Below are 10,391 nucleotides of genomic sequence, written 5' to 3'. Positions count from 1 at the left end.
ACATTGACTAGGGTTTGTGAAGATGAAAATGTAGGGGAAATGTTTAAATTATAAATCTTAAATTTAAAAAAAATTTAATAAGTTAAACTTAATTGATATTATTTAATAATGGCAAATCCATCTTTCCATTGGACGTCCCATCTAAAATTTGTCTACACTTCCCAAATCTTAACAAAGGCGATGTCACATTGACATCAAGGGGATCAAATGGCTGGGATGTATTCAAGGGCGGGTTTGCCCAAACTGACGAACGATGTGTTTGCTGATATAATGATCAACGATTTCTTCGAAACAAAACGTGTTAAGGAATTAATAATCAATAAAGAAAATAATCATCAAGCGGAAATCTTTTAAAGGATGGAAACTTTCTAGACAACTTACATGGTATGCAATTTAAGTCGCACCAAGACGACTTGATTGATTATAGATCAGCTTAAATCATCTGACCAAGCTTGAGACAATTGAAAACGGCGCTATTTTAATTTAATGCCCTGCAAACATATGCAAAGGAAGACATTCTGCAACAGAGTGTGGACCAATAGGACGTGAGATCAGCTGACTTCTAAATGATATATGACAGATGATTTCTAGGTAGCTTTACAAAATAAGGTGAAAATTCCGTTTAAGATTTAACTTTAGAATTAATAACGTTGGATTGATTCTACCACTAATAATCATTTTGCTCTCAACTTGTCATTTAATGTTTACAACAACTCCTAATGCAACCTTCTTAATACTAAAAATAATATCCACAATGATGTCGTTAAATTTACGCTATCATTGCACAACACATAAATAAGAAAAAAGAGAAGGGAAACTTAATCTATAAAAAAGGGAAAATGAACTGAAAGACATTTAGAAAAAGAACATTAAAATAGATTGAGATTCAAAGATTTAAGACTATCAACAAACATATATTTGAGCAAAGCAATAATCAAATGACCATCATGCATGTTGCTAATGCCTTAACTATGTATGGCCCTCTGTCAGAGTGTATACGTTTAAAAGATGGTTGCCGGCAAAGATGGCTGCTGCTCCTGCTGTCAGTGGTGATTTTTATGAATAAACTTGAGTTATTTGCACTGACATTTAATGCGTCAAATATGTACACGTATAAGGGTTAGCTGGTTTGACCCCCCTCTCATTACCTAAACTGTTCGGCAATGTACCATGATACCATTTCATCCACTTTTCTTGTGTTTTCATTTTCCTGGAATGTGGCGATGCTTCCACCAAAGGCTAAAGAAAAACAAAATAAAAAAAAAAAAAAAAAAAAAAAATACGAAATATATCATTTTTTTTCTTTTATGCTTTATGTGAAATTGATATCCAGTTAAAGATGTCATTCGTCTGTATTTCTCTACTTGATATCTAGATGACAATATATGAATACGCGTGCATACGTATGTATGTACATACTTTGGGACCTATGATTACGAAACAAATGAAAAGAAAACGAAGAAAATTGTATAAATTATAGATTATTATAGAGTATGGATGTGCGTGCATGAGCTGGTAAATGTATACATCAGCACTTTACTGATGTGCGTAAACTACATTTGTTATGTGTACAACATAAATCTGTCAATTCCGAGTCTTTTTTTTTTTTTTTCTTTTTCTCTTACTTTTTGAATTATTTTTTCACGTTTCCTACAAATCTCTGAAGTCATTTAAAAGCGAATACATATGAAAATTTTCGAATACGTACCACTTTTAACATCAGAGATGGCCAATCGAGGTTCGATTTTGAAAAGTCGCAGCTTCAGTTCGTTTTTTTTTTTTTTTATGAAATAAATGCTATGTGTGTGTGGCGGTCTCTTGCTTTATATTAGAAACCAAGGAGACGGAAAGTTCATTTAAGAAAATATGAAAATGTTACGAGAATGAGAAGGTATTTTTTTGGAATGAGTAGAACCTTCTAAAAGTTAGGGGAAATAAATACATAATATACTGGCACATAATAGTAAACAGACTTGTGAGATTAAATAAAGTAATGGCTTTTTGTTCCTTTACAGAGGGCTCCTAAATTTTGTCATTATCATTCTTTGTGCTTAATACTTCCGGATTGCATATAGAACTCGTTTCTTCTTTCAGAGGTGTCTGAATATTTGCTTAAACGAGCCCTGCGATTAGAAAAATTTTATTATTGGTAGACATTATATTTTAACTTAATATTTTATATATTTTTGATCAAACACTGTAAAGGATGCGCTTCATCACTGGATTTAGCATAGTTATTTGACGAATGGTCAAAGTAAGACTTTATATGGAAAATGACCGGAAAACTCGTCCGACCCGAAGCATTTTCAATAACTTTTGTCCTTGACCCCGAACAGGTCGCTTTACCAAAATTCATCAAAATAAATAAAAAATTACAATCTCTAAGCTGATCACAAGGAATCATAGCAGAGAGAAGGACAGATAAGCTTAGATCGTTTTAGAAAGTGATCGTGATTGGTATAATAAAAGGTGGGTATACCTGAAGTCCTCCTAAGTGTTGCATACATTCGCATAAACCTAATATACGCTTACATCACAAAGAATGTGGAGTAGAGAAAACAGTGCATGCTCTTAGAGTATAGTGAACTGAAATATACATTTGTATAAATTTGTAAATATTACTTTTGGGCTCTTTTATTGGCGGAAAATAAATCTTTTTATTAAAATTTTCGTAAATATTCACATTTTTCGACGAAGTCCGGATTTATAAAAGCAATAAGTTCGGGCATTAGGCGTTCTTTGCAAAGAAACGTTACCATGTAAGCAATCGAAAATTTCGAAACTTCACAATGATCTGCCTTTCACTCTCTGCTAAAATTAATGAAATTTAAAAGAATCGCTTGCGTTTGGTTGAGCTATTGTGGCACAGCGGAGGACAATGTCTGTCAATTTCATATAAAAATTATGATCCTGAAAAGTAGATTATCCTTGATTTATGGCCTCATCATTTTGTTGCCTGTTGTAGCAAAGAAGAAAAAAAACAAAAAAGAATTGAAAGAAATCTACAGCACACAAAAAGTAAAATTTGTGTGACTTGTGTATACATATTCTAAGATTTATAGCTAGTGCGTCATGTATGTTACTCAGCCAATTCAATTTTACCAATCATACGTCCGCAAAGCGCCCCTTTCTACTTCTGTTGTAGCATACTTTTCCCAACGAAACATATAAAAATTCTTGACAATGTACAAATGCACGCATACAAGTCTGCATATACACACGCGTACCTTCCGTTGTGATTTATATAAACAACTTTTGAATTTTCTTCGTAAATTTTGGTAAAGAAAATCAAGTCGATTAGATGATGCCATTGTTCTTATGTCAGCTTCATCGTCACGTTAAACCACTGATAAGCATTCTGTCAAATAATTTACTAAAAAACATAACAAAAAATACACTTTAGTTAGATTTTTATGTATACGCGTGCATTTTTAAATGCATAAGTAGACATATTTATGTGAATTGGTGAATTTATATAGATTGTTATTTTTTCGTTTCTTCTTATTCAATAGAATTCCAGAATCCAGCCCAGACTCTGCTGAGTTTCTCATCACGCCTTGAGCCGTTCATAGGGATACAGGCGTACAAAACACGCCATAGGCCGGGCAAGTAAGTCACGGTAAAACTTACAGACCTACGGAAACCACCATCTCATCGAACAAATCGCATGCCAAAAAACTGAACAGTTATACAGAGTGCTTTGTTTATTCCTTTTCGCCTTTCAAATGCAATTAACAGAGCAGTTTCTTACGTAACAGTGAAATAGCACCAAAGGACGTCAGAGAAACGATGTATAAACCCTTGAGACGGCTGTTAGCAACAGACTCATATAATTGCGCAAACGAAATTATCATAGAACTGGGTTTCCCGTTAAGGTATTTTTTATTGAGCGAAAGATATATGTGCTAGAGCGGTATAAAATTCATCTTTTCGAAACTCCATTGTTTGATAGGTAAAGAATGCAGCTTACCATTTATGACGTGCCAGGTTGGGGAAAGGAAAACAGTGAACTGATGGTATATACGTTAACTTATGCAAGCTTAGGTAAGAGAAATCTGAACGTAGAACAACGGTCTTGCGTAACAATTAAAATTACGGCTTCGGGAAATCAAAAATATCATGTATACCTTGATAAAGTGGAAATATCAGATTCTTACATAGTTTAACCACCAAAGGTGGAAACCACTTTTCCGATCATCTTTTAATAACTATTTTGAGTTTTTATTGACCTAATGAATGCTTTAATTCCCTGAGAATATATGGAAAAAATTAGATGAGTTGATAAAAACTTTTCTCGAATTAAAGGGTTTTCCAGGGGCGCTTAAAAAGGAATGCCTTTGGCAAATGAATATGTGTTGGGAAGTTGCCGCCCAGCTAACTTCTAACTACTCCAATGAACTCATTGATGTCTTTATGTTCATTTAAAAGGATTTACAAACTTAAATATGTCTGTGTAGGTGCATCAAGGCAGAGGGTAAGTGAAATTAAATGATGAGGACGAGGGATTCAGTTATTGAATTATACATTTTCTTGGCAACGCGTAGAGTATAAAACGTGCGATTTTATCTTTGCCCTACACGCTAAAAACTACACTTTCAGCCATAAGATTGTCGAAGGACGAAGATGAGGAAGAATGTTTAAACATGGACGGGTGCTGGCAGATTGCACGCTAATGGAAAGAACTTAAAAAATGAAGTTAAACTAACAGCGCGTTTAAAAACTTTAAACACCATTTTAGCCAACACAGCCCATCCGGAAATCTCTGCAATTTTTAATCACTTTAAATTATTAATATACCTTGAGATAACATTTTGTAGAAAAATATGTGGGCGTTTTTTGACAGGTTAAAATTTATTAACAAAAGTTTTCAATTTTCTTTGGTCGAAATTGATTGAAATTTTTCAGTATAAAGATAAATTCGTTGCATTTCTAAATTAAGCGCACAAAATCGAGAACTACATTATATCGCTTTACAATCACCGAAGCGCAAGTTTTCAAGGATTAATGTCATCATCTCTCTCACATATGTCTAGTCCCGATGTTAAAAACTTTCAATTCTACATTCGAAGTCAGATTCCTAATGCCACTAGTGTCTTGGATTCGTGCTGTCGCATTCGTAAAGCATTCCTCGCAAATTATTCAGTTGACAATATCTAAGCAGAACTACAGAGAAACTTTGTAGAATCGAGAATTAACAAGCAAGATTTATCCTACCTAGGATTAATAAAGAAACACGTAATTTCTGAAGTTCCCCAATGGAGCCATATTAGCAACATGATTGCTTGTCTCCCAGATTCAATTGTACAGGATTAATCTGGATCTTTATAGCACTACGGCATAACCTACCCACAACTAGTAAATGACTGTTTTTGCCTCATGGGCAGAAAACAGTTATTATTCTCAAAAAATGAACCTCTTGAATCTATAAATTAAAAATGATAACTAATTTAATCTGTCTATCTAATCAACCATCAAGAGTTTTTAATCTTAAACGCCGTGATCTTATCTCAAAAAAGTTCCTCTTCTTGCGAACATTTGTTTTTATGCGCAGCATTGCCATAAGCAGCTGTAATATTTCTGGTTTTGATTTTCTTTTCGATCCTATAAGCCAGAGATCTGTGATTTACATAAAATTTAAATTATTTATAAACAACACGGAGCCTCCATTAAATACCCTATACCCCTTCTGTTAATACAATTATTCATACAACTATTATATTTTCAAATAAGTGGTTATATGGGAAGCGGTCAAAAAACACACAAACACACGTGTGAAACATTTTCAATAGCGAAATCCATGTAGAAGATTTCAGCAAAATATCTGAAAAATCCTGACCTACGGGCTGAAAACAAGGCGGACAGATGGACAGATAAGCTTAGATGGAGTTCGAAAGTGATTCTGAAACAATCGGTATTGCATGGGTCTATCTCATGGTCTTCTGGATGTTACATGCATCCGCACGCACTTAAAACGCACTCGTACCGCAAGTGGTGTAGGGCATAAAAACCAGCTATTAATTTGCAAATTGTTTTTAAAGCTTCATTTCATGTTATCGTGAACAACAAGACATCCAGAATGATTTCCTGAAAAAGGGTGTGCCCGTCTATCCTCCTCCTCCTTTTCGTATACTCTTGTCTTCAAGCGTAGATCACAACTTTCGACATATTTTGATAAAACTTGTCTGTTTTTCACTCTGAGGACGAATGCGTAGCCGTTGACTGAATGAAATCATTTTACCGGCCAGCACGCATGTAAATGAAGAAATTCGATAGGATAGGAACCAAGTAAGTTTAATTTTTTGCATTTTTCAGGATATAATTGAAGAAAGTCTACTTTAGCAAATGCAAAGCTTGAATGCGATAATTAATACGTATGTGCGGATCTAAGCCTTTTGTAGATTGTACATTTAAAAGTAATACAAATCGCTTTGATCGGGACAATAATAGTAACATAAAACAATAGTAATGGTTGTGATCTGCATTTTCAAACCAAAGAAATCGGAATATTAGAAAGTGAGGTATAACGATCTAAGATCTTCTCTTTAAAAAGATTTATCGTATTCCATAAACTACAATCAATCGCATCCTGTTATTAAGAAGGAGAACGACGGGCATGGAAAATTTTAAAATTAATAGAAAAAATCTGAAAAGGCATTCGTATCCCTTATTGAAGTGGCTACGAAAATACAAGCAAGCAAGTTGCGTAACTTGTAGTGGGAAACCTAAGCAATAACAATAAAATACTGAAGACGATCTTTAAAAATTAATTGGTTGCTTATTAGAAAATAATTAATCACTAGTTTTAGAATCTACTTTGTATCTGTACGGATTGTACAGATAATGAAGATCTGAAAATCTCTAAAGTGGTTTGTTTTCGCTTTTACATGAGCGGTGCTCATCTTTATTTATTCGTGCACATAGCCTCATTCAATAAAGACGTGCACTCCTGAGTACCTGCTATGTTGTGTCCGCCATCAACTTTCTAGCTTCTCTTTGACATTTCAATTATTCACTTTATACAAACTACGTTGTTTAACATTCGTTAACAGCAAAAAGAGAAAAAACTCCGGAATTCATACTTCAATCTCTCTAACTCCATCTCTTTTCCACTTTATATTCGTACACTTAAGTGTTCATTGCCTTAAAGAAGAAGAAGAAGAAGAAGAAGTAAATGAAGATGAGTTTGGGAGTAAACACAATGAAATCTATGATTAATTGAACAATTGTTGGTTTTTAACTTTAACTTTATCACTTTTAATACGAAAGACCTTTACTTAAACAAGACGTTACTTATCATTTCTTTACTACGCGTTTGTGAGCCTCTCAAGCTGAGCGGCGATAATGGTTTACTAGAATTATCGTACCGTTTGCGACATTCATGAAAAGGACTTATTCATACTGAGCTTAAAATGTTGGATCACGGATGTAGTGCAAGTATATGGTCGAAATATCTTTCACCTATTGTCAAGATTCTATGATCGTGCAAACTGAGATAGGAAACTAAAAGTAGGCACGTAGCAATGCTATTATATTAAGAAATACTGCCAAATAATTCCTTACCTACACAAGGTATTTATCTACATTTTCAGATAGACGTCTTGATATTTCACTTTCTTGCTCAGATTATTTAAAATGTTATAGCTTGCAGTTGACATTCCCAACAATTAGTGAAAAAAGATGCAACTAATAGGGCGAAAAGTATTAACATGTCATCTAACCAGCATGGCATTCTCATTTTTCTGCCTCATATGATTAAGCACTTATAAGCATATATGTGTTTTATATATTTTTTTTTTTTTAATTTATTAATACTCGTAATGCAATTACATTTTAAAAAATTACACTTGACATTTTTCTATTTGTCTTGTGATTTATCTTAAAATTTTTTTCTTATACAACAAGTCCTCCATGTGCTTGCAGAGACACCAATTCCTACAAACACACTAGCGGTAGTTCTCTCATTCATTTGATTTCCACGTAACGACCTGTTTGTTGTTTTTTCTTTAGTTTGTTATGTTAACGATTTGTTTCCATTTTTTCCACCATAATATAGTGCGTGCTTAACGTCTTTGCTTTTTTTTTCATATTATAAAGATCTCTATTGTCTCCATTTCCAAGTTACTTATTTGCTGCTATGGATATAGAGAAGATCACCATAGTTTAAGATTATTTCATTTGTAGAAATCTGTCTCGCGTTTTTCTTTTTTTCTTTTCTGTGAATGTGTTAGTCACATTAGATAATATTGCGCGAAATTCGAAAAAAAATATTACAAAAAAATGAAGGTATTATTCTTTATGTAACATCTCCGCAGGCGACTAAGAAAACACTTGCATATGTTACGATCATATTGACTAAGGGTCCAGAAAGTAGCGCTGTGTAGTAAACAATGCCTTTGCCGATTAAGTAAAACCATTTACAAGCTATCTTTTAGCAAACCATTGCAATATTTATATACATCTAATATCTACGAGCCGTTTGTTACGAAAGTCAGATAAGTCCACTTTTATACATATATAATTATAGATCAAATTTACTGCGATTTTTTTATCTGCAAACCATTTATAATCAAAAACAATTCATATTCCCTTATATTGGAGAGATGGAACTTTTAGCTATAATCGGTATTTTAAATTTTTTTAGTTCGAGAATGGTGAAGGTCCTTCTCATTCAAATGAAATTCCCTCGATAAACGCCGAAATATTTTCAAGTTTATTAAAACTCCAAACCTTTAAATATGCTGCAATAAAAAAATTGACTTGTCGCACTTTTAAAATAAACGGCTCATATATAAAAATAAAATCTAATAAGGGGTTATCCTTTTCGTAGTCCCGATGTGGTAGCCCTGTTTCAGTAACATATGTAAAACAGAACTGCCATCTTGGAAAATGAATAGTTGAACAACCGCTGATCGTGCTCTAAAATGCGGGAATTTGAAGGAACTGTTTCTGTAGCGGACTTGTTAAGACTCACTTATATGTATATATCAGGTATCAGCCAAAAACAATTATAGTTCTTTTTGTCTGGAACTGGAAAAGAAAACCTTACAAAGACTGTGTGAATTCGTGCTAAATGCAAGTCAAATTTTGTTTCGCTGATCTGCTTTAGAAATGGCTGAGCTTACTTGTAAGAAATACGGTCTCGATCCACATGCGATCTTAAATTGACTAAGGAGTGAAATGGTCTATTTTAAAGCGGCACCACAGCTGTCACCACGATTTCCGTCAAGTTTAATATGTAAGCACCGAACAAATTTTGTAATATTCAAGCATTGCATATGAAATATATAGGAGGTGATAGACAACGAGGATCAATTCTAAAAGCGGAAATATACTACGTACTTTCTTGAAAACTAACGCCAAGATTTTTGCGATATCTGAAAATGGTCAATTAATCGAGCTATTCTCAGTCTGTCCACTCTTTGCAATGACTTAAGTTAAATTAAAAGTAGGCAGACCTTCTATCCTTCCCTTTCATCTTTTAAAGTCAGAGTAGGCAAGCATGTGCATCTTACATAGCAAGAATAACGATAACAAACAAAGAAATCAATAATGGTACTTTTACAGTGCTCTAGAAAAATGAAAACAAATCAAAAGATAAGGCTAAGAGAAAAGCAAAACAGTAAAAATGAATCTACAACTTTAAACAATTTGATTGACAGAACAATAGAAAAAGGGGTGGAATTTACCATAAAGAGATGAGATGAAAAAGTAACATAAAAAGGAAGTCTATGACGTTTAGGTTGCATTCACAATACCCTATAATTATTGTAGTCTTATGCAGGAGAAGATCGTATAAGAATCTATTATAAATCTGGCTCCCTTTAATTCAAATGCAAGGCGAAATATGTTGCGTCGAAACTTTTATCTCCGCTCACATGACGACGTTACTGCATTATTTACCTTATTTTACTAAAGTCATAGGCACGCTGCATACTTGTACCTTGGAAGCATTATAAGTCTTGAACTTCCTCAATCGATCAAGGTTAATTTTTTCAATTTTTGTTTCTCTTGTCATTCTTTTAATATGAAAGGAAATTTCAAAGGAATTTTACTCTAAGTGCTTTCTTAGACTTACTACAATAAAACAATTATGCCGCGCAAATAAATGGATAGGCTTAGTTTATCTTCTGTTGTTAGGGAGAGCGTAAGTCCAAGCCCACAACGTATATGCTCAGCAACAAATAAAATTAACAATGCCATTCCTAAATATGCTTGCCTATAAAATACGATATTGTTGCCATAGCAAACAACCACAACTATAAGGACAATGGTCAAAATGATTTGCATTTTGAATCAATAGCGAAACCATGGTTGCATATAGCAAAACCCGAAGAACACGTATAACATAAAAATTGATGGATTCTCAAGCATGGGAAACATGCACACTTACA

Source organism: Glossina fuscipes, unplaced genomic scaffold, assembly GCF_014805625.2.
Source record: "Glossina fuscipes isolate IAEA_lab_2018 unplaced genomic scaffold, Yale_Gfus_2 121, whole genome shotgun sequence".
Classification (NCBI taxonomy): Eukaryota; Metazoa; Arthropoda; class Insecta; order Diptera; family Glossinidae; genus Glossina; species Glossina fuscipes.
This window is presented reverse-complemented; position numbering follows the sequence as displayed.